Here is a 26,800-nt window from a genome sequence, read left to right on the forward strand (position 1 = left end):
TAATACCTGTAATTATAAAACTGGAAGTGTTTGTATTATTAGTTTCACCTACTTTACCATAAATCAAATGATTAGTAACCTAGACAACTCTCAGATATTAGTGAATGTACTCCCTTTGTCCACATGATCATTTTATAAATCGGCAGCATTCTGCACGCATCACTAATCCAAGAATGGTTTGCCAACTGCGTGAATGCTCTGTTGGTTCCTGCCAGTTTTCCTGGGGATCAGAAAAATAAGATTACAGTGAATGTGAATGAGTGAGTGAGGGATCATGTATGTGCTTAGAAATGTAAACAAAAGGAGATGAACTATTTGTGTGGGTTCAAGTGGGGGTGGGTGCACATGAAGGCAGCAGACGGCATGTTCAGATGTTGTTAAATTTAAAACCTAGAATGGCAGTGACCATCATATGTACTCATTCATTCATTCAGTATATATTAATGTGTTCCTAGTATATGCTAGGCGTCATCTTGATTCCCTTGATTAGCATTTTGTTAGTTATGAAACAATAAGATTAACTCAATACTAAGGTAATTCATTCACGTCAATATGTATGGACTTGTCAATGGCATATCTGACATAAAATTCCCATATTTATTCTTTACATCAGGTTCTGGTGTTAATTGGATGTGGAATCCCATCAACCCTCGCGACTTTCTCTGAGTGTTGGTATACCCCATGGCAAACGTGGTTAGAATATTCCCTACCATTTCACAGGGAAACCTTACTAAAATAGCAGTTCTACATCAGAAAATAATTTAACCTCTCCTAGGAGATATATTTGCAAAAGCATAAATTGATCAAGGACATAATCCATTTATTTTTAATTTAATTACTGTTTTGTGGATAAAGTTATGAAAAAGGATAAATGCTTTCATCATGAAGAAACAGCTATTGAGCACCTGCTTAAACACTTTTTTATGGCCTTTCTGAAAGGCAATCTTACTGAATTCCTATACCTAAAACCATTATATGATAATTGAAGAAAATGCTTTAAGTAAATAAGGTAGGAGGTTTTTTTTTTTTATGTGAAAAGACAGTCATTTACAATCATGCCCACTGGCATGCATCTCAATCCTGAAACTGTACTAACTAGATTTTAAAAGAATTCTCTTGGTGTAGTTTTTCCTTCTTTAACTTAGCACAGACACACAAAATTTTGCTTACAAGCATCCTTACTTAGTGTGTACAAAAATACCACTTGGTTTATTTCCTTCCCTCTTTCCTGATCCTTCCTCAACCATGTGTGAACTTCACACGAGCCCCACTGATATCCGTCTTGCTCACTGCTATAGCCACAGTCCCCAGACCACAGGGCCTGGCATCTAACTGACACCATGTAGATCATTTTAAATGATCTAGGGGCAAATGAGTGAATGGCACCATGCAAAGAATTATGGACACCACTGAGAATATAGAGATAAATCCACAAAATTTGCCCTGGAGGCATGCAGCAGACACGGTCAGTCATACTTACACACACTTCCCCGGCACACGTTTCCTGGCACACATGTCTCCTGGCACACACGTTTCCTGGCACACACGTTTCCCAGGCACACCCCGTGGTTCCATCCCTGAGTGCCTCCTCTGGCCTGCCTGGCTCAGACTGCACAGACCCGGTGGGGAGGGGAGGGAGGTAAGTTTACCCGGGTGTTGGGCTCAACCAGTGCCAAAGGGAACTCAGCATACAAAGAACCCAGCTTTTTCCATCCTGGCAGGAACACACAAAAAGTCACAGATTTCCAGAGAACTGAATCTCACTTTCTCAGAGCATCAGCCTGCTCCTTAACACACATCCTCCCCCCAAAACACACACCTCCCATTTCCCCATAAGGGGATCAACTCCAAAATAAATTACTTGCACTCAAGTCCTTGTTTTGGTCTTAACTTCCAGGACAAGGTGCTTATATTCTGGTAGGAAAAGGCACACTAAAATCACTCTGGTATAACACTCACAGTAACAGAGGCCGTGATGGAAGTGCAGATCGAGTACCAGGGAAGCTCACGGGAGGCCCTGGGCCTGAAGCATCAGATGAGATGAGAGGGCATTTAATGAAGAAAGGAACCACGGATTCTATCCCAAGGCCATTGCTGTAGGTTAAATGTCATTGGGTTAAATCATGAGTGATGGTTAGGATAGAGACATAAAGAAACTGCGGATACTCCTAACCAAGTAAAAGGGATGAGAGAGATATGGGGCCTGTGGGACAGATCTGCACGGAGAACACAGTGAGTGTTTCTGTTGGTCTGGCCCTGGGATATGCGAACGGGGTTAGGAGGAAGACGGTTGGAAAGGGGACTTTGACACTAGACACAGAGCATACCGTGTATCTGACCAAGAATTGTGATTATTTTGAGGAGGCCACAGGAAGCCTTAATGATTTCTTTTAAAAGGCAAGTGACACGATCTGCATGTGCCTTAGGAAAATCGAGCCTCCAACTGTGTAAAGTACATTAGCACCAGGAAAGAGTGGAATCCTTGTAGAAGGCTAGTCCAACAGTCCAGGTTAAATAATGACGCCCAGGGTTAAGGTTACAAGAGAAAAAAATGGGAAAGAAAACACAGAGATGTGTGTGTTAGAGGCAGCCTGGTCGGCTGTAAGTCAAGGACATGACTATGAGGAGGAAACACAGAGAGTAAGCAGACAGAGGAGGCTTTGACTCAGACAGACTTGGGTTTAATCCAACATGAGATGTTGCAGGCTCTTTCAGTCCTCTGAGATGTGAACATTTTCGTTTGTGAGAAAGGAAAGAAGACATACCCCACAGGCTGGGGCGGCTTCAAACAGATAATGCATTTAAAGTCCAGAACGGGGCCTGGAGAATATTAAGCACATGATTGAGGATAGTTACTGTCACTGTTGTTGCAGCATAAAGAAGGATTCAAAGTCTTAAAAAAAAAAAAGCCTTAAAAATTGATATCCCAAGGCCACAACTTAGCCAAAGATGTTAACACCTCAAAATAAAGAATTCACCAATCAGAAGAAAGGTGCCGTTTATCAGCCCAGAGCTAATGATTAAAGAAAGCAGGGCGAAAGTCGCCTGACCGTAGCCCAGTTCAGCACACTGGTCTATGTGAATCGTGCGATTCACGCATCTCCCTCTGCTGCCACAATCTCGAAAGAACCCTGAGATTGCCCTTGGGTTTCACTCCTTGGTCTGCCTACAAGAACACAAAATGCTGGCCATCCCAACTTGAGAGATCTGCTTTCTGTGAAAGCGGTATTTGTATGGACGTTCGATAAATTCCCATTTGAAACTCACGCATGTTCTCCTATGCCACGGTTTAGCATGAAGATACTCTCAACACCAAGACAAATTCAAGTGTCTAAGAGTGCAAAACCTCAGACTGCACTCTGGGCTGAGAAGAACTTAGCGGAAAGGATGTGTTTGTACATTTCATCCCTCGCCCGGTCCTTGGCACCGGGAGCCCTCGACACTCCCGAGTGAATGACTCAAGTGCACGGCTTTTTCATTCTCTTCCATTAATACCCATAACCACTCGTCGGCCGCGAGCGGGCTGGAACTGTGATGAACGTCCATAGAAATCTCTTACCAAATACGACACGATGGGTATTCCGATCTACCGCAGGAAGCTGCGCAGCCCGAAAACTCAATGTTGGCTTTTCACTGCCACTAGAATGCAAGTCACGGAGAAACAACATAACCCGTGGTTTTATTATTTTCTTAAAACCACTGAGGCAAGGTTTTCTTTCTACCTACAGAAACTGAGGCAGAGGAAGACTGAAGGCAGGCAGTCTCTGGACCCAGTGGGAAGCAGCAGCAAGGAGAGAAGTCAGCTGGCACCTCCGTCCCAGCACAGCTGGGGAGACACACTCCAGGTGCTTGCCGGCACCCAGTTTCCATGAGCACTCATGGGACTGTTGCAGAGAGTACAGCAGCCTCTCCAAGTTCCAACATCCTCCCTGAAGTGCCGACCACTCCTTAGCCAACACAGCTCCGACCTGGCTTCTGGCTCCTTTTTATTTCATAATGCGATTCACAGAGAGAGAAAAAAAAAATTTGAGTTGTAAAATATTCATCATGACCTATGTTATTTTTTTCTGATTTAAAAAAAAAACCCTCAAATCAGGGTATTCTTGTTCTCGAACATCACGCTAATATTTATTATTTATCGCAGCCAGTGAGGCAGGCAATAACTCAGATCCCGGGCTCACCTCAGGGTGTTTAATAAATATTGATGACTCGATCTGTGTCTAAAGGAAATAGATATTCTGTTGGGGGAGAAAGAATCAGGCTTCCTCTGAAGACATTACACGAAAACATTCCATTACAGCACTCGATTTTTCACTGTTTAGCACTTTGTTTTAGCATGGACTTTTGAGATCGACTGTTCTCTATGTCATCCACGAAGGCCGTTAGCGGTTGCTCTCCATTTACCTCGGGATGTTGCTGTCGGAAAGCCAGATTTCTTACGCAGTTATTTCCTACATCTTTGCTGGAGATGCACTAAAAGTTTGAAGCTTTTTCCCAAGATTTAATTGGGAAGGGACACGATGTAAGAACTCTTTAAACAGGGCCTTTCAAGCAAGCATTCGCAGATTTCCCCAAAACCAGAGCAAGAGAAGAATAAGTGTTCTGCCCTTCACACAGGAGTCTCGCCCTCACTCTGGGAAAGAACAGGTTCCTACTGTAATGAACGTGGCCAAAAGACGACCGCAGCTTCTACTTTCTATCCGAACATTTGTGAACACGTATACCATGACCCGAACTTAAAGGCACAGTATTTGACCCTCACAGAAAACTGGTAGTGAAATTATAAAATTGTCTAAAAACATGTAACGCAACAGGCGTGTTCAGTAACCTATGAAGCACGAAAGCCCCATCACTGGCACTCTGTTCCAGGTCCACGAGAACATCTAAGGGCACAGAGTCAAGCCTCGCTCACAGCCTGGGAGGGCCCTAAGATGGTAAGGACGGGGACTATCAGCACACCTGTGCCATTGTCCCCCAAGGTGCCACTACCTGGGGTTTGAAAGGACATTTCCGGAGCTGTCAGGGACAGAATCAGGGCCAAGAACATGGTATACAGCCTTGCCCCAATGCCAGCACTATCCCCCAACCCACTCGACACAAAACAGAGAGGATTTTGCTCCCCACCCCCATTCCTCTCTCTCTATCTCCCATTTACTGGCCTCCCTTCTGCCCTTTATCTTATTCATCCCCTCCCACCCCTGCCCCCATTCTGGCTCTCTGTCCTGACAAAGTCTTGATTTGCTCAAAAAGACTACTTCCTTCCCTGTTGCTCCCATACTGCACAAAATTATGATTTGGTAACAGCAAATTCTTAGATCATTTTACTATGTTCCAGGCACTGTACCAAGTACTTCCCATGTATTAATTTATGGAATACTCCCAATAACTCTATAAAATCAGTACTATTATTATCTCTATTCGCAACTGGGACAATAGGTAGAAAAAAGATATTCATTTTCCCATAGTCTTCAGTAAGTGAAGAACTCGGGATTTGAGACTGGACAGCGGGACTTAGGAGCCCATCCTCCCCCACTAAACCCTACCACCCCACAGTGTCATTGTGTAATATGAGCTCTTCAAAACTTAGTTAGATTTGTTGAGATCTACTTTATTCATGGCTTCATAGATGATTTTTAAAAAAATAAATGCACAATATATAATTAAGAAGTATTTATATATAGGGGCACGAGGGTGGCACAGTCGGTTGAGTGTCCAACTCTTGGTTTCAGCTCAGGTCATGATCTCCAGGTCATAGATGGAGCCCCAAGCAGGGGGTCAGCAGGGAGTCTGCGGGAGTCTCTGTCTCCTTTTCCTTCTCCCTCTGTTCCTCCTGCTCACTCTGTCTCTCAAATAAATGATTAGATCTTGTTTTAAGAAGTGTTTATATATATGGGACTCCTGGGTGGCTCAATAGTTAAGCGTCTGCCTTTGGCTCAGGTCATGACCCCAGGGTCCTGAGATCAACCCCTGCATCAGGCTCCCTGCTCAGCAGGAAGCCTGCTTCTTCCTCTCCTACTCCCCCTGCTTGTGTTTCCTCTCTTGACTCTCTCTCTCTCTGTGTCAAATCAATAAATAAAATCTTTTAAGAAAAGTGTTTATATATAAACCCTGTACTTTTACGTACAGTTTTTAATAAATCACATTTGGTATTTAAACCTTCTCTATTTCTGCTCCTTTTCCATTTTTTTGACCTATCAGTCATTGAGAGGCATATATTGAAAGCTCCCATTATGACAGTAAAGTTCTGTAGTTCTACCAGTTTTGCTCTGTCATTACTTTAGGCTTTTTTTTGTTAATTGTACTCAATTCTAAATTCTTATATCTGTCTGGGAAATTACAGTGAAATCAGATAGGAAGAAGAAAATAGATTAAACTGATTTGTACTTGAGTGTGAAGGAATCCCACTCAAACATACCAAGGCCATTTATATTTTGAATCAAATAATTAAATAAATAACCTTTTTAATTTAAAAATCTAAATAAAATCTAAATAAACCTTTTACTTGTGAATGCTTTTAAAATTTATTGTTGGAAATATTTCCGTGCAGCCTAGTTTCCCGAACTACCTGAATCTCTCAGGCACTTGGATCCCAAAGAAAGTCGGCTTCAGTGCTCACAAAACTTGTCTCCTTCCAAACCAATACTTCTCCACATTCTATCCACTCTAATCCATTCTGCTGACAGATAAACATTCCTACAGTTCCATCAATAACTGTATCTTTCCATTGTCCATTAAATAAAATAGGTGTCATGATAGTCAAAAACTTTACAACTTAACTTCAGTTTCTATTTTGAGCCCTGACCACTTACACTTACCATATGCTATAATCAAGCATTACTTGCTGTACCCTGATCATGATTTACATTTTCTTTCTTATGCCCACCCAGTTCTTTTCTGTTTGTAAGACATTCTGTTCCATCTCTACCTGCAAATATCTGCCATCCTGTGCAGCTAATTTCAAATGCTTATTTTGTGACGATCAAGACTTTCACCAGATGGGATCTCTCTTCTGATCTACTGAAATCGGGATTCTATTCCAGCTGTTAGGAAATGAACATCCATTCTTTGTTTTTTGTTAATTGTACATTTGTTTTACTTCACTCTGTCCTATTCTACTCTATGAATTCTGAGTGCAAAGACTATTGGACTTATTTCTTCATTTCCCCAAATACCTAGTTCAATAAATATTTTTTTCAGCAGGCTCATACTTTCACAAGGTGGCCAGACTCTGGTGTAAATTTAATATATTGGAGGCAGAGAAGAGTCTCATATGCTCATATTTTCTAATCCACACTCATTGTGTCTTTCACTTTTGTTCAACACTGATCACTAAAACTATATCATAAAAGAGTCTTCTGGAAGATAACCCTGAAGGAAAGAGTAGTGTTTCTTCAAGAAGAGTTCTGGACATTTTTTTAAAGATTTTATTTATTTATTTGACAGACAGAGATCACAAGTAGGCAGAGAGGCAGGCAGGGGGGCGGGGCAGCAGGTTCCCCGCTGAGCAGAGAGCCTGATGCAGGGCTAGATCCCAGGACCCTGAGATCATGACCTGAACTGAGGGCAGAGGCTTTAACCCACTGAGCCACCCAGGTGCCCCTGAACATTTTTTAAATCAAATAACTCACAGTTAAACATATATATGACTCTCTACTGAGATCGTAAAAAGTTAAAAGTTAAAAAATACTTAAAGGTAATATGTTTAATTCTAAATTTAATTATTTCTGATCTGTTTCTTGCATGCAGTCAGCGGCACATTTCCTAGAAGGATTTTATCTCACCAAATGCTGTCCTTGCTCTGATTACTGATCAGGAGCATCTTAAGTGAGCTGGTTATCCGTTGAAAGATCTCAGGTTATTTTTGTAAATGAGGCTTTCAATTCTAACAAAATGCCAAAGCTGAATCTCAACTACAGTATTTTTTTAAAGACGTATTTTGTATTTTAGAGAGAGAGAGTTCCGGGGAGGGAGGGGGAGAGGGAGAGAAGAAAGAGAGCCCCAAACAGACTTGAGCACAGAGTCCGACATAAGTCTCAATACCACAACCCTGATATCATGACCTGAGCCAAGAGTCAGACACCCAACTGACTGAGCCATCCAGGCGCCCCTCAACTAGAGTAATTTTACCACTCTCTTTCATGGCATGGTAAAAAAATATCCCAAATTCCCCATTTTTTTATCAAGTAGCAAATGGGATGTTATGTGTCAAATCACTCTGAAAAAAGTAAAGGTACAAGAAAACGAGAAGCATGTAAATTCCATGAAGTACGAGTCCCTCTACTCTCCCAGTAGGTAATTTTATATTCTTTACTAAGTCGAAGTATGTAAAAATATTTCGATTGGGGTTTGCAGTTCGCAAGACACAAACTCAGCATTATTTTACATGTATTTTGTACAAATGGTTGCTTTGCAGTTGCATACAAGATACCCTGTTTAACATAAGAAACAGAATGGGAATCTCAAAATAATAAATGAACAAGTCCGTATGCTATACCAGCATTGGCTTTTTTTTTTTTGCTAAATATACTGCATTCATTCACTGACACAATTATTCTCTGTGAGTTCAGATTATTAAATTTCATGTGTTTCTATTTCTGCTGAATCTCCAGTGTTGACAACACAGTTCCTTGAACAATGTAAACTCAATAAATGTTTGTTAACTGACCTGAGAATTAATTAGTACTCATTAGTCAGGAATAATTTTTGAATCAGAAGCATTGAATGCCCTCTGGTATTTAACTTAATGCCTTGAATATTTAATTGAAGCTAGTAATAAAAATTAGAAATGTTTAGCATATGAAAATCTGTGTGCTAAATACTGGGGTAGGGAACCTCACACACATTCTTTGCTTTACTCGTGTTATGTGTTCTTTTTGCCTGCCAAGGATGAATCTGAGAATGAGGGAAAGAATGAGAGAAGGAAAGTGAGGAATCTAACATCAACCAGCTGATGTTGGTCAGTTGGGTGTCTGACTCTTGGCTCAGGTCATGATATCAGGGTTGTGGTATTGAGACTTATGTCGGACTCTGTGCTCAAGTCTGTTTGGGGCTCTCTTTCTTTTCTCCCTCTCCCCCGCCCTCCCCGGAACTCAGCTGCAGGGGAAAGTGTCAATATAAAATGTACATGTGACAGGGTGCCTGGGTGGCTCAGTGGGTTAAGCTGCTGCCTTCGGCTCAGGTTGTGATCCCAGGATCCTGGGATCGAGTCCCACATCAGTCTCTCTGCTTCAGCAGGGAGCCTGCTTCCCCCCCCACCAACTCTGTTTCCCTCTCTCTGCTGCCTCTCTGCCTACTTGTGTTCTCTGTCAAATAAATAAATAAAATCTTTAAAAAAAATTTATATACACACACACACATGACATCCATGGGGACATTATATAATATTACAAATGACATCAGAATAGAAGACAAGCAACAAAATGAGTAGCATCAAGTTATATCTGACCAACAGTGGATCATCTTTTTGTCTGTTTGTTTTTTAAAGATTTTTTTTTATTTATGGGGGGGCAGAGGGAGAGAGATTCTCAAGCAGACTTCCTGCTGAGCAGGGAGCCTGACAGGTGCCTCGATTTCATGACCCTGAGATCATGACCTGAGTGGAAATCACGAGTCAGATGCTCAACGGACTGAGCCACTCAGGCGCCCCTGATCATCTGATCCACAGAATGCTGTATGTGGTGATTCTCCCTGGAAATCGACTGGGGAGCTGCCTGAGGGTATAATATTTAGGTATATATGGCATGTGGTATATTAAAATCCTAAGAAATCTCATGGACATTCCCAAAAACATATTTTGGGAAATCTGCATTATAAGTGATTTCCTCTTGAAAGGATCTATAACAACAGAGGAAATTTTAAGTTTTGTGGGAATTTGCTGCCAAGTTCACCTGCATGCAGAAAACTACCAGAGTCTCCAACACCTGAACCACCACAGCACTAGAAATACAATGCAAATACATAATAGAAATACACACAACAGAAATACAATGCAAACCATATAAGTAATTTTAACTATTCTGGTAGCCACGTTAAAAAAGTGAAAAAGGCTGCTTCCCCCCTCTCTCTCTGCCTGCCTCTCTGCCTACTTGTGATTTCTCTCTGTCAAATAAATAAATAAAATCTTTAAAAAAAAAGTGAAAAAGGAACACATGAAATTAACTTAAATTGTATATTTTATTTATTTTAATTGTATATTTCATATAATATATCCAAAATCTTATCATTCAGCATGTAATCAAAATAAAAATTTTCCCTGAGATGGTCTACTTTCCCATTTTACACCTTATCTTTGAAATCTTGTGTTTTACATTTGCAGGATATCTTACTCGTAGGCTGAAATGTCAGAGGTCAAGTACAGTCCTAGCAAAACAAGAAATGTATGCTTGATGTAAATTTACTTTACACTGCATACCTAATTTAAATCCATTATTTAATTTAAATTGATCAAAATGAAATAAAATTGCAAAACCTCACACCTCCATCTTACTTAACACCATTTCAAGGGCTCAGGAGCCACATGTGGCCAATGGCTACCATGTGTGGAGAGCAGGGGTCTAGAGGTTCCGTGTGTCATCTGCCAGGACACATCCACCAAGACCAGAATATGCAGCAAGAACGTCAAGCTGTCCCAGAGGAAAGTCTGTCTGGGTCCTGCACATAGCAACCATGGGAATGAAATTCCTCAAGGAAAGGAGACAAGATGATATAACTCATGTTTAACTCATATCAAATTAAACCGGATCACATTTTCTAAAGTCTGCTCATAAACTATAATCCATTTTAGCTTTTTATATCTGAACGCATTTTAGAATGCATTTAGAATGATATGGATAATACGAATTCCTACTTTCATGTTTAAAAAAGGCAGAAAAATGAATTAAAAGTTAGTCGCCACAATATTATTGCAGATTTCTTTAACATCAAAAAACGAAACAGAGAAAAGCAATAAGCAAACAAAAATTCACAAATTGTGATGTTAGAGTGATAAGTAACAATAAAGTAGATATCAGCTTTCTGCTAAAATAATAATTATACTGTATTACTTAAGTGGACAATTCCAGTAGAGAATCTTAGCTCCTAAGTGGTATTTCCTTAAATGTCACCATGGAAGTCCTTTACACCAAAATATCATAAAATAAAATATTTAAAATTAGAAAATAAACTTATATAAGGAAAATTAATTTTCTTTAGAACCATAGAAATTGCTAAATTTGAAATAACTGATTTTAAAATCTATTCTATATACATAACGGAAGGCAAAAACAAAAATGGAGAAAACCCGCTTTAAAGACTGCATCCTAGAGTGCATAGGTGCAGGCCTGAGCGTTGGCAGCTGTAATTTGGAAGCCTCTGGACTGAGTGATGAAACAGAGAAGAAACTGATCAATCTCCGTGAGTTACAGTGCTGAGCGGAACGTGTTATTGAGCATTCTAAAGTGGCAACTTCATTTCCTCTAGGGCAAAGCACACTTGGAAAGGAAAGCTGCTTTACCATAAAATAATCTATTTTGTAGGCTTAGCAGGTTTTAGCGGGATGACATGACTTAACCTTTCTGGAGTGGGTAAATTATTGTAAGACTCATAGCAAAACAGCAGAGTATGTTCTAATAATACTTCACATTGCTTTGCCCAAGGTAGAGGTAAAAGAGAGGTCACATTTGTATTCTTATGGAAGCCTTCTTCCAGGTTAAAGATAATGAGAAAGTGACCTTGAAGAACAGCTCTGTTTTGTAAGGAGTTGGAGAACATTATTTAGATTAAAAAAGTAATTTCTATATGGTGCCATATAACTGGTCTTTGGGTTAACCACAAAGAACTAACTGGCGTGATTATTTTATTTTAAAAACATCTATTTATTTATCAATTGCAAGATTAGATCGGGTTATCTCCTGCATGCACAGTTTATTGAATAAATAAAAAATAACTGTTCTTTAAAAGAGACCTACTTAATTTCAACAGAACTTTCTACTGTGTATATCGCCTGCTGAATGGTATTGAATATGCAACAAATGCAAGTTCTATTAAGGCACTACCTTGAACATTCCTGAACTTCGTAAAATCTATCTACGAAAGACCCACAGCAAATATCATCCTCAATGGGAAAAAGCTTGCAGCCTTCCCGTTGAGATCAGGAACACGACAAGGATGCCCACTCTCACAACTCTTGTTCAACATAGTACTAGAAGTCCTAGCAGCGGCAATCAGACAACAAAGAGAAATAAAAGGTATCAAAATTGGCAATGAAGAAGTCAAACTCTCTCTCTTCACAGATGACATGATTCTTTATGTGGAAAACCCAAAAGACTCCACCTCCAAACTACTAGAACTCATACAGCAATTCAGTAACGTGGCAGGATACAAAGCCAATGTACAGAAATCAGTGGCTTTCTTATACACTAACAATGAAAATACAGAAAGGGAAATTAGAGAATCGATTCCATTTACTATAGCACCAAGAACCATAAGATACCTGGGAATAAACCTAACCAAAGAGGTAAAGGGTCTGTACTCGAGGAACTACAGAACACTCATGAAAGAAATTGAAGAAGACACAAAAAGATGGAAGACTGTTCCATGCTCTTGGATTGGAAGAATAAACATTGTTAAAATGTCTATACTGCCTAGAGCAATCTATACTTTTAATGCCATTCCGATCAAAATTCCACCGGTATTCTTCAAAGAGCTGACGCAAATAATCCTAAAATTTGTATGGAATCAGAAGAGACCCCGAATTGCTAAGGAAATGTTTAAAAACAAAAATAAAACTGGCAGCATCATGTTACCTGATTTCAAGCTTTACTACAAAGCTGTGATCACCAAGACAGCGTGGTACTGGCATAAAAACAGACACAAAGACCAGTGGAACAGAGAGCCCAGATATGGACCCTCAACTCTATGGTCAAGGCACTACCTTGTAAAATAGTTACGTCTCAAATGTTAAATCATGATGAGGAATATTCTGCAGAAATTCATAGACATTACAGACTGTGAAGTGGTTGCCTACCTTAAAATAACTTAAAAGAAACTCAGACTTACTGAGTGCTTTGTTACTGACTATAAACACATTATACATATTTATATACATTTACATTTATAATTTAAATTAACCTCAAATGAAATTCATGTAAGCAAGGCATACAGAATTTTTGCATGTATAACAAAAATATAAATTTTAAATTTTGCAAAATATATTCATTTTGATTACTTTATCAGTGTCAATTTTTGAGAAACAGTATTATATGAGAAAGACTTAATAACTGCTACGTGATACACAATCAAACAAAAATACCAAATGACTTAAATTAAGTAACTAATGGCATGTCAGATGTTTTAACTACATATCCAATGCTACAGTCATTACACAAATCATACACTTTTTTTTCTTCTACATAAGAGCGTCAATCTATAAATCTCTTCATTATCTTGTGCAGTTTTATTAGCCAACATTTATACTTTGTCTATAATCTAAGCACCATGGTTTAATAAGATGAAAGCAGATTTTATGAGATTCACAGTTGCTTTTTAAAGTCAATTCGTTTATCCTCAAATCTTTCCAAAGAGATTTCAGACTCTTAACAATTTGTTCATAGTCAGCTTATCACCTTTTGGGTAAATGGTCCACACAAGGACAAATTTCTTCTGAAATACTCCTTCTAGACCTGGGTCTCTTTGTGGCCCCCTGCCTACTTATCTAAGGTCTTTCCTAGGATCCTGACACGTTTCTAACTTCATGAAGTCATTATTTTTCTAACTCTTTATAGCCATTTTTCCAATTTTAAAATGGTTTCTGCTTATAGGTTACCAATAAATTTTATCTCCTGATTCTTTCTGACCCCAAATTAGTTGTTGAGTTCCTTGGCAGCAAAATAATAAATCTTCTTTCTTGTTATTGTTTTAATTTAAACTTGTTTGATCATGACAAAAACAACAGAGACGTTTCTTGAAAATGTTGAACAGATGATGAAAAAATACAAAGCTATGTTTGCCAAAACTTGAAAAATTCACGCATTTATGGTCAGTTGAGCTTCAACAAAAGTGCCAAGAACATACAAGGAGGAAACCATAGTCTCTTCACTAAGTGGTGCTGGGAAAACAAGTTTCCCACACACAGAAGAATGAAATTGGACCCTTAACTCATGCAAATCAACTCACAGTGGATTAAAGTCTTAAATGAAGACCTAAAACCATAAAACTTCTAGAAGAAAATTTAGGGGGAAAGCTTCTTGACACCGTTCAGGACAATGACTTTTTGGATGTGACTACAAAAGCACAGTCAACCAAACAAAAACAGAGAAGTGTTATTACATCAAATTTAAAACCTGCTGCACAGTAAAGGAAACAACATAGTAAAGAAGAAATCTGCAAAATGAGAGAAAGTATTTGTAAAACCACACATCTGATAAGGGATTAAAATCCAAAATATGTAGGAGTTCGAACAACTCAATAGGAAGAAAACAAATAACCTGATTAAAAAGTGGTTAAAAGGGGGGCGCCTGGGTGGCTCAGTGGGTTAAAGCCTCTGCCTTCGGCTCAGGTCATGATCCCAGGGTCCTGGGATCGAGCCCTGCATCGGGCTCTCTGCTCAGTAGGGAGCCTGCTTTCTCCTCTCTCTCTGCCTGCCTCTCTGCCTACTTGTGATTTCTCTCTGTCAAATAAATAAAAAAAAATCTAAAAAAAAAAAAGTGGTTAAAAGGGGGCAACTGGGTGGCTCAGTGGGTTAAAGCCTCTGCCTTCAGCTCAGGTCATGATCCCTGGGTCCTGGGATTGAGCCCCACATCGGGCTCTCTGCTCGGCAGGGAGTCTGTTCCCCTTCCTCTTTCTGCCTGCCTTTCTGCCTACTTGTGGTCTGTGTCAAATAAATAAACAAAATCTTAAAAAAAAAAAAAAGTGGTTAAAGGACCTGAATAGGTATTTCTCAAGAGAAGACATACAAATGGCCACGAGATACATGAGAAGGTGCTCAACATGAATGACTATCAGAAAAATAGAAATCAAAACCACAATATGATATCATCTCCTATCTCTTAGGACAGCTATTATGAAAAAAGCAGAAGATAAAAATGTTGGAGAAGATGTGAAGAAAAGGGACCCCTGGTATACTCTCGATGGAAACGCAAACCGCTGCAGCCACCATAGAAAACCTTATGGAGATTCCTCAAAAACGTAAACGGAGAATTGACATGGGATCCAAAATCCCCAAAGGAAACAAAATTAGTATCTCAAAGTAATATCCGTACTCCCATGTTCACTGCAGCATTATTCATGATAACCAGGATATGGAAACAACCTAAATGTCCATTGACAGATGAATGGATAAAGAAGATACACACACACAATGGAGTATTATCCATTCCTCAGAAAGAAGTAAATCTTGCCATTTGTGACGACACAAATAACTTGGAAGAACTGGAAGACATGATGCTAAGTGAAATAAGTCAGACAGAGAAAGACAAATACTGTATGATCTCACTTGTACTGGAATTTTAAAAAGTGTTAAATTCATAGAAGCAGAGAGTAAAATGGTGGTTACAAGGGTCTGGGGTTGGGGGAGAAATGGGAAGATTTGCAAAGGGTGCAAATTTGCAGTGATGTAGGATAAATAAGATATCTAAAATACAGGTACGATGACTGTATTTAATAATACTGTACACTCATCACACACCAGAATGTGCTGACTGTGAAGAGATGTTTTGGTTAACTTAATGGTAGTAATCATTTCACTATGTGTATTTCTATCTAATCATCGCATGGTATACCTTAAATATATAGAATTTTTATTTTTAAAAACCTCTTCATAAAAAAAAATGAACAGGTGATAAAGACATACAAAGCTGTGTTTGCCAAAACTTCAAACTGACAGAACTTTTTTAAAGTACATAAAACTAATTTTTATTACTGTTTTTTATTTATGTCAAGCAAAAGAGAAAATGATATACTACTGATACACAGAATATGTTCAATGAGGAGTTTTGTATCATTTTCCTGCTCAATTTTTTGACAGCCTGAAGACATTGTAAATAAACTTTATAGAGACCCACCACCATTATTTTTAAAGTGTCCAACAGGATGCAACACTGGGACAAATAAGCAGGATACAGCTGAACAAAAATAAATACCAAGTGTTGCCTTTAGGTTCCACAACTTCACTGCACAGGTAAAGACGTGGAGTGGTGGCTCCTAGAGTCTGACGCCCGGTGAGCAAGCAGACTGACAACGCCAAGAGGAGCTGTCTGTGGCTGCTCAGGGACAGGTCCGAAAAGGGGAAGACAATGCGGACAGCACGGTGGTTTTTGTCTGTTTGTTTGTTTGTTTAGGATTTATTTATTTGAGAGAGAGAGAGCATGCAGGAGCTGGGGCAGAGGGAGAAGGGGAAGCTGCAGACTCCCTGCTGAGTGCAGAGCCCTACAGGGGGCTCCATCCCAGGACCCTGAGATTCTGTGACCTGAGCTGAAATCAAGGGTCAGCTGCTTCCCCGACGGAGCCACACAGGTGCTCCAGGTGCTCAGTTCTGGTAGGACATTTTAACCAGAGATATTTACAAAATGGAGGTCGCACAGAAGAGCACTTTCAAAATGTCAGTCTGTTGATGATAAAGAAATTTTCTCTAATCTATGGAAAAATGTGAGAAACATAAGAACTACATTGCGTGTAGTTTAACAAAATATGACAAGATTAAGTTGTTGTCAAATATGGGCTGTTTCATTCTGAGATTATTTTCTTCCCACTTTTTAAGTGAAATTTATATTTTTACTTATGTAATAGAAGTGAAATTAGATACACGATAGTGATTTTTTTAAAAATGCAATCACTTGACAAACCTTTTATCTGATTTAAATTTACTGGTCCATTAGACTCAAAAGTCTGGGAACTAGTCCAAAAAGGAATATCAGAGTATTCAGAATTTTTATACTGATTTATACAGAGAGTATATAATACACAAACATCAGGTTTAAGGAGAAGAAAAGAAAGTGATCCATATTTCTTAATTTGGGACCCAGGGATGGACAAACAAGTAGGTCTGTCCTTTTTTCTGATTTCCTGACTTTCGACATTCCTCTGATTCCCAATCAATTCAAGAAAAAAAGAGCTTTCCAAAAGCTATCTTGCAAATTTCAGTAAAGAAACCTGTAATGAAATGAATTTAAGCAAAACATAAATGGAAACCAGAAAGGATTTCTTTTTTTTTTTTTTTTAAGATTTTATTTATTTGACAGACAGAGATCACAAGTAGGCAGAGAGGCAGGCAGAGAGAGAGGCGGAAGGAGGTTCCCCGCTGAGCAGAGAGCCCAATGCGGGGCTCCATCCCAGGACCCTGAGATCATGACCTGAGCCTAAGGCAGAGGTTTAACCACTGTGCCACCCAGGCACCCCCAAGGATTTCTATCCTTTCTGTGAAAGTGGGTGATGTCTTTCAATGATGGTTTCTTGCTTCCTGCCAAGCAGAGACACTAACGTGGGGCTCGATCCCAGGACTCTGGAATCATGACCTGAGCCAAAGGCAGACGCTTAAAGACTGCGGCACCCAGGCACCCCTCAATGATATTTTCATTCTGAGACCATGTGATTTTGTAGTTGAAGCCTCTGCCTTCTGCTTGGGTCGTGATCCCAGGGTCCTGGGATCGAGCCCCGCGTTGGGCTCTCTGCTCAGCGGGGAGCCTGCTTCCTCCTCTCTCTCTGCCTGCCTCTCTGCCTACTTGTGATCTGTCTGTCAAATAAATAAATAAATAAAATCTTTAAAAAAAAAAAAAAAGAAATGTCTTTGCACATTTGTCTTCTAAATTCACTGCAGCATTTTCATCTGCCAGTATTAACGAGAATAATTCCTTCATCTACCTAAGCTCTTAGAAAGTCTAGAAGGTGTGCATATCGTGGAGTAGTAGTGAGTGGAGCACTCAAAAAAATTTTGGTATGTTTTTATAACATCTTTCACTTATTTTTCTGGGAATTTGTCATTTTCTCTATGGCTCATCATTTTTGGTTTTCTTGTCTTTGTTCCTACTGTTGCCTCCAGTTAAAATGCTCTTGCTTTTTTCTGCTTGTTCGAATGCCATGCATCTTCCAAAGTTCAATTAGATACCAGTTTATCAAAGAAGGTCTTTTTGATTACCCTGTCCAAAAGTAATCAGGGGCTCTTTTGTTGCATTTCATACCTAAGTGATTTCTGTTCAATTTATTTTGATTCTGTTCAATTTATTTTGATTCTGTTCAATTTATTTTGTATACTAGATTATAAATGCCCCAGACAGTAGGAATTGTTCTCTACAATCCCTGTAATTTCTACAGCTCCTATAATGAACTTAGGTCGATAGACAAAACTATTAGAGCTGCTCAAAATTAATTCTAAATATGCTTGAGTGCAGGTGTGTCTGCACACGTATGTATAAGCACGTAGGGAAAAGTTACAATCTACTGCAGACTTAGGACTAAAGCAAAATTGCAGCTGGTAGCATTATTCAGAAAATAAAAGCATGTGTAGGACAATTGCTCCTTACTTAAGGAGCAATAAAAGTCAGACCCAGCAAATCCGCCTGGCCACAATTTTTGTTTATATATAATTGTATAACAAAACTATAGATTTCTACATAAAATATAGATGTGACAAATAAGGAAAAATGGGTCACTACTGAGGAAAAAGAAAAACTTATTTCAATACTATTTAGTCCTATGAAACACAGAGTGTCTAATGAAATCTTGCTTTTCAGGTAACCAAAGACATTATGTCTAGTGTTTCCTTACAATATTTCATCTGTGTAACCCCAAAGTCAAACTCTATCTGCTGGGTGGAAGCTAGATTTTCTGTGTGTATATGAGTGTGTGTGCAGGTGAGTATAAAATATTAAATTATTTTTCTAGGGGCTCTACATTCCCAAAAACCATGGCAATGTTTCAAAAACCAAACACTAACTCACAGCTAACAGAAGTCCATTCCATGGAAATGTAGAACAGTGCTCAAACTTTGAAGTGCACAGAAAACATCAAGATAAAACTTCTTATGAATTGCAACTTTGACGTAGTAGCTCAGGGCTGCACACCTGAACTCTGCTTTTTTAAAATTTTTATGTTCATTTCCCTGATGTAAGAATTTCCTAGACAAAAACGTTTTATTTTTGACCACTAAACTGAGAATTCTCCCATGTTTCCTGGAAACAAGCAGAATTTCCCACATCATATTAGTTACATTAAGACCTTCCAAACAAGTGTATCATGGCAATACAGGTTTTTTTGTATATAAATTTATTTATTTTTTCAGCGTAACAGTATTCATTGTTTTTGCACAATACCCAGTGCTCCATGCAATACGTGCCCTCCCTATTACCCACCACCTGGTTCCCCCAACCTCCCACCCCCGCTCCTTCAAAACCCTCAAGTTGTTTTTCAGAGTCCATAGTCTCTTATGGTTCGCCTCCCCTTCCAATTTTTTTTAGTAGTTTCTGCTTCGTTCCAAGTTTGAGAAGGAGAGTGACTTAAAAAAAAAAAAAAAACAAAAACAGTTGATGAGAAAACATCATTTGGTGAAAAAGAACTCTTAAAATGAATCACAAAACTAGTATTTAAGATAAACCGCTATCTCTTCACCCTTCACAAAGGTCCTGTGATTCACATGCTGTTAGCATGGAAAACCCAAAGCAGACGATGCTCTTGACTTCCACCAGGAGCATTGGGATGATTAATGTAGCGTTCTCTTTCATAAATTTTGCTGTAGTCATTTCAGTATGCACAGATTCTGGAAGATTCAGATGTAATCTGTACTCCTCAGAGACCTCGATCAATAAATCATCCTCAGAAACACTAAGGTCACAGGGACAAGCTGAATTACTCCCAGGTGATTTAACTTCTAGTTCACTCTCCAGAGGTTTCTCATTCTGACCAGCCACAATTTTTAATCTGTAGGCTGGTCCCTTCATCTCCACATGGACCTCTGTACTGGAAATGTCTTACATCAGATACCTGGTTTTGCTTGAAACGTGGTCCCTTGGCAATAAAATTTGAGGAAAGGGACCTGGATGGCTCACAGTACTGCTTCTGAACTGTCTGAGGGTCAGTTCTTCTCTCGTTTTCTCCCTTAGACTCAGTGGGGTTGGTTTGGATTCTGGTCAGATTCTGTTTCATCCTTTGGATGTTTCCTTTTACTCTAAATTTAGTAATATTGGAAGAGTGTGAGAGTAAATTGGAGTTGTCCTCAATGCATTTCATGGCCATCGTACTAACTGATCTTTTGGCACGTGGTGCTTTTCTCCGCCAGGAGAACACCATCATCGCAGGCGACGTCAACTGCCACAGACACATATGATATCTCAGACACATCTCCTGGTCAGCCAGCACTTACGGTCCTGGGTGAGAGGCCGACTGGGGAGCTGGGAGAATGGTTAACTGTCCTTTTCCACTGACAAAACTTGATACAAAATTTTTGTTTTCTTTAATTCCCAGGATCCTGGTGTGTAGACAGAGCTATGGTTCTGGGGCTACACTGTCTCGCCTCCTCCAGCGGCTGTTGAAGGAACTCTTTAGAACTCCCGGGGCTCCTTTAAGCTAGATCGTCTCGGAGGCTCCAGGACTGCGTAACTTGAGTGAGCAGCCTCCTTCAGGAAAACTCCATGATTGAGGTAAATAGGCTTCTCAAGTCCTTTCTCTTGGTCTCTTGACCTGAATTCTGCAGGTTTACCAATCTTCTCCCGTGATGCAACACGGCTGGCCCAGGGACGGCACTTTGAGGAGCAAAGCTGCAGAGTGTAGACTCGCACTCGAGTCGATCATAACCAAATATTAAACTTGTTTAATGTCAGTGCATAGAAAGCATAAATACAAGAATGCCTATAAAACGGAAGTAGATAAATCATGACGGAGACACCACATTTTAATGTAAGGGAAGTGGGAGACCGGGAAGGCCAGAGTTTTTGTACCTTCATAACCGTCATCTTAAAACATGGCTGCTTAACTAAAAGCACACCTCCAGGGATCTGTCATCATTTAAATTATTCCTTGTGGGCCATAAACCATGGCTACCAATTTTCACAAGAACGTCATAGGTCACAGACAATACTACAGAGCGCAAGGGAAGCGGGTGAGTGAGCTGTGAAAGCAACAATTAGCCTCCGAGAGAAGATCTGCACTTTCCCTTTGTGCACAGTCAACAAGGACAGAAGCCAGGGGCACAATCAAAATGTGCTACAAACTGACATGTGTGTCTTCACTTCCAGTTGTCCCTCATGATAAATGTTCATTCGAAGTTACTTTGTAGAGGAAACATCAGGTGCAAACATGACTCGACCGAACACACATTCACACAGGCTTGGAGGAGATGCGGGATGCTGTCCGTCCGTGCCTTTAAAGCCGGAGCAGGGTCATGATGAGGCATCATGACCGGGGTGCAGCCCTTCCAGATAAACGCAGGAAGATAGAAATGCCGCAAGTCTGCGTGATAATGTATGAGTGTGTCTGTGTCAGCAACAGGGAAAGAAGACATTCCATGGAGGTTGTCGCAGTGGCAAAAGGGTCAGCGGCTGCTGGAGAGAATGGAAGTCACTATCCCACAAGCCTTCATTCGGGAGAAATAGCAATCTGGAGGAGAAGAGCAGCACTATGGGCAGCCTCACGTTCTGGATTTCACTCCCCCAAACAGATACTACTGAAAGTCTATTAACAGTAGAGAGAGTAGGAGATTTGTAAAGATGCAGGCCGGAACTCTGAGAAACTCTGAATTCTGTCTGAGAGATAGTAAGGAGTTCTTGCAGGAATAAACCCTTGTACCTAGCATTACTCCCAAAGTATCTGTTTCAATCATTTCGAAAAACGTAGGTCAATATGTACTGAAGAGTACACACACACTCTCTAGTCTGAGAGAGGATGAGGATGACGGAGAGGAACCATGTCAGTTGCCTGGTGGGGAACCATGGAGGTCTCGGAGCAGAGCCATGAAGGATGCTTGTGAGTTTTTTTAACAGACTCCGTCTTACGCCGAAGAGTCAGTGGGTTCCGAAGAAGTAGCAAGCTGTAAGGTCAGGACACTTAGCTGCCACAGTCTTTTAAGGATGCTCCTTTATCCTGGTAGAAGTGGGTGAGGAAACAGGGCAATTTGAGCTTCTGATGTCTTCACATGAACCTGGTTCTCATGAGTCCAGACGCGTATTCCAACCAGTCCTGGGGACTGCGTGCCCCACCAGGCGCGAACCCCAGCCTTTCCACATTCACAGAAGCCATCAGCCAGCGCTCTACCCATGCTTTCTCTGTCCCTCCTGCTCAGCACCTCCATCTGCCCTCTCCGTTTGGGGCCTCAAGGAGCTGTACCTTCAATGGCATTAAATTTTGCCCCTCTCTTGAGACTTCATTGCTTGGGATTGCTGATGTCTTCCCAGAGGATCTGTCACTCTTGCCAGAGTGTCTTCTGCTTCGCCTTTTTGCCTCTTTCCCCCAGCTGTGTCCTGCAGGGAATGTGGAAGCTATCCAGGTACCACTCTGTAGCTTATGTAAAGCCAGAGGAGGTTAGAGTAATAACTTCTTTGTCATTCTCAACATTCTGGAGACTGAACTATCTTATAATAATCTGTAATTCTATTAAAATACCAAACTATTTCCCACTCCAATCAGCAACTATTCATGACTAAGACATATAAATACAGTTATTAATAAGAACACTAATATAATTTGTTGATTTTAAAAGGAAAATAATTTTCATATCTTTTAAACGCAGCAGGTGAAGAAAACAGTTTAAGCAAAACACTAATTTTGTAGTAACTCTGTTTATAATTCCAGTCTATGAAATTTCATCCTGTGACAATCTTCCAGGGAATGAACAGGGAGGGTCACTATGAGGTCATATCTTCAGCAGACACAGCTAGTCCTTATATTTTCTTGCTTTCCAAAGACACAAATTATCACAAAGGAGGGACTGATAAAGACTGCAAGCCTGGCAAACTCTTCCATATACAATTGGGTAAGGTTGTTCTTACTAATAGTTATGAGCAGAATTCCCCCTGCCAAAATAAGGTGAATTTCTAACCCCTAGACCTTCAGACTGTGACCTGATTTGGGAGTGAGGTCACTGTAAACATCATGTGGAGATGAAGTCATACTGGAGCAGGATGGGTCCCTAACTCAATATGGCTATAGAGGACCACTGTAAGGACAGACACACAGGAGATGACATGTAAAGACAGAGGAGGAAGTGACGTGTCTTATCTGCAAGGCAAGGTAAGCGCAAGGATGACCGGAAGTTGGGACAGAGACTGAGCCGATTCTCCCTCGAAAGCCTGTGAAAACACCAACCCCTGCAAACAGCTTGACTTTGGACTTCTGGCATTCGGAACTGTAAGACAATGTCTGTCTGTTCTTTTGAGACATCTGGTTTAAGGCCCTTTGTTACAGCCAAAAAGGAAACTAGTCAAGCAGAGAGAGTCAAGTATCATATGGTCTCACTTATTTGTGGAGCATAACAAATAACCTGGAGGACATGGGGAGATGGAGAGGAGAGGGAGTTGAGGGAAACTGGAAGGGGAGATGAACCATGAGAGACTATGGACTCTGAAAAACAACCAGAGGGTTTTGAAGGGGCGGGAGGGTGGGAGGTTGAGGAACCAGGTGGTGGGTAATAGGGAGGGCACGTACTGCATGGAGCACTGGGTGTGATGCCAAAACAATGAACACTGTTATGCTGTAAATAAACAAATAAAAAAAAAATCAAAAAAAAAAAAAAAGGAAACTAGTACCTGATTCAATATAGTTGATGAAAGGAGGTTAAACAGAGCAAAAAGGAAGCTCCACCACAGAAGAAAACCAAGCCAAGTAGGCTGGCCTCTCAGCCTTTATCTCAAACACACACACACACACACACACACACACACACACACACACACACGTGCAGTCATTGCATCAAGGTAAGTTTTTCATTCTTTTCAAATAGATAACGTTTGATTTTCAAAATGTGTAACGATGTATGTACAGCAAGTGGAATGGTGGACACCCTAAGAAGAACTCATTCTCTGAATCAAGGAAGAAGAGTATTTTTAGTTAGTGTGACGCCCATTGGGCAAGAGAAAGGTGAACAAGGGAAGGGAGAATCTGGTGAGCAGAGAAAGGGGTCCCATACCTCCTCCCAGACCCCAGGCAGACCCAGTTTATGTCTGTTCTCCTAACTTAATCACTAAGTGTCTGTCCTCTTCATTCAAAAATGCCCCAGTTTGAGGATGAATCACATTTTGACATAACAACAATCTCTAGGGCTTCTTTGTACCCTAAGGACTCATACTCAGTAAGTCATTAAGGATCCTTTGTAACATGGGGATTGGGATATTATGTGTTTTCTCCCAAGGTCAACCATGAGATAAAAATGACATGAGATATATGAACATGATTTCAAATTTAGAAATATTATCCAAATGCCAGACAATCCCAGCAATGCATTAGCACGCAGTTACGGAGGCCGTTTTCTGAAATTCGTGCTCTTCTTCCACAACCTGAAAAAGTTTTTCCCCTTTCTCTTGGTGGCCACTGCAATATGCCCCTGACCTAAGTCCTCTGCTCTAGTGGTCGCCTCTCACTTTCTCCAGTTAAGGCGAAAGAGAGAAGAAGGCGGCTTGCGTTTACTGAAAGCCTACAGCCTTGTAAGCCTCCAACAAGGCACTTGACATATATTATGGCAATAAATGCTATTATTTATTAAACTTTCATTACAAATCAGGCATTGTGCTAAGACGCTCACATAGATTAGAACACTTAATGGTCATCACCTATATTTAGAATAGTTACAATAAACCCTTATTGTAAAGAAATGAAGGTCCAACACATAAAGCAGTGATATTTCTGAACATGAGGGCAGATTCAAAGTGTCTGATTCCAGGAAGAGTTCTGTTCTTCTGAGCTAAGTGACCTTGAACAAATCACTCTGCATTCCTGTCCTCTCTACTCACCCGACAATGGGCATAATCACAGTACCTCATGAACGGTGTTATTATGAAGAGTAAATGAGTTAATACATGTGAAAGTGTTAAACGTGCCTCGTATATAGTAAGTGCTGGGTGAGTGGCAGTGATGGCCACTTGCTACTACTGTCATTAGTCTTGTAATTAATAGCATGATCATCGTCATCTTTATGTACCCAAAGGCCCATAGCCAACAGGTGACAGAAAATATTCAAATTAAGTATTTTGAGCACTGACCCGCTTATCCAGTCAACAATTATTTATTTAGTGCATGTTACGGTGCCAAGAAGAAAATGATGGGCCAGACTAGATGTTCTTCTTTATGTAGCTATCGGTTTTACTTTCGAAGGACTCCCGTTCTATCCAAAAAAAAAAAAAATGTTTTAAGCTAATTGTTGTGATAGTTGGAAATGAAGGGCACATACAGGAGCACATAGTAGGTGTACATCTCCCATTCTAGGACAGTCTTGTAAGTCTATGTCTGAAAGTTGAGTCAGAAGTTAAGCGTACAATAGGTGGAAAAAGAATGTGGATGAAGGTCTTAAAATTAGAGCCTGAATGGGGAATGAAAGTTTTGTGTGCCTGAACAGAAGGTTTTGAGATGAGTTAGAGAAAATCCAAAAAGCAGAAACAGGAGTCCGATGAAGAAAGTCTCACAAAGCGGTGGCTGTCAGGGGCTGGGGAAAGAGTGAATGGGAGTTGTCTGCCTGCTTCGGAGTGGCAGTTTTTGTTTTTTCTTTTTTAGTTATTTTTATTAACATATAATGTATTATTATCCCCAGGGGTACAAGTCTGTGAATCGTCAGGCTTACACATTTCACAGTACTCACCATAGCACATACCCTCCCCAATGTTCATAACCCAACCACCCTCTCCCTCCCCACCCTCTCAGCGACCCTCAGTTTGTTTCATGAGATTAAGAGTCTCTGATGGTTCGTCCCACCCAACCAACATTTGAAGAAGTTTTAGAGATGAGTTACACAACAATGTGAATATCCCTGTCAATACAGAACTGTACAATTAAAATGGTTAGGAAGATAAATTTTAGGTTATGTGGGTTTTCTTTTTAACCACAGTTAAAAATAAAATAATAAAATAGAAAGTCATATAGTTTCTTAGGGAATTGGATTTTATCTGTGTGGCGAAGAGAACTGATTGATTATGAGGTTTGGAGAGAGAGAACTGAGACAAGCAAAATAATTATAGAATTTCCAACCTCCAGATATCAGCCTCAAAGGATGCCGAAAAGAATAACAAGAAGCACATCTGTTTGATAATTTTTTAAATTAATAGATGTCAAATTTTAACCTAAACAAAAAAAAAAAAAGAATCAATTATCTGACATCCAACAAATCATTTGAAAGATTTTTATATATTTCATAAATCTCCTAAACATAATACAAGGGAAAGGATAAAAATGAGAAAATCAATATCTACACAAATAAGAAATGTCCAGTTAAAGTGCCCTTAAGCCTCTTCCTCCTCCCCTCAAGAATGAGTCACCAGTCAGACCTCGAGGGGTAAAAATAGCGACTCCAATAAATTAAGTATCACTAGATGCCATCCCCCATATAATGTCCACTTCCAGCCTTAAAATAGTTATTTAGTTGTCCTATTATTATTTTCTTCAGACTAAATCACTGGTTCTCAAATTATGTACTTTCAGAACATCTGGGATCCTATACTAAAGTTTTCCATACTGAAATTAAAAAAAAAAAAATTGGAAGGTCTTCCTGGTTCACTGGGGAGAAAAACAGTAGATGAGATTGTTTCCATTTTAAGTTTCCTTCAAAACTATTTCTGAAGGCTCAGGGGCCTATGTCTGCATGTCTGAAACACACAACATGAATAAGAAAAGCAGCAAATAGGTATTACATAGAGAAAAC

General features: G+C 40.0%; 1 protein-coding gene and 1 pseudogene across 2 annotated transcripts in view; both read right to left on the bottom strand.

Annotated features, from left to right (window-relative positions):
- The window catches only part of NALF1 (NALCN channel auxiliary factor 1), a 622,908-nt gene that overhangs the window by 513,466 nt on the left and 82,642 nt on the right, over positions 1–26,800 (bottom strand). The gene's annotated exons all lie outside the window — the stretch shown is intronic.
- LOC123925256 lies at positions 19,572–20,596 on the bottom strand (annotated as a pseudogene).

Source organism: Meles meles, chromosome 14 (genome assembly GCF_922984935.1).
Source record: "Meles meles chromosome 14, mMelMel3.1 paternal haplotype, whole genome shotgun sequence".
Classification (NCBI taxonomy): Eukaryota; Metazoa; Chordata; class Mammalia; order Carnivora; family Mustelidae; genus Meles; species Meles meles.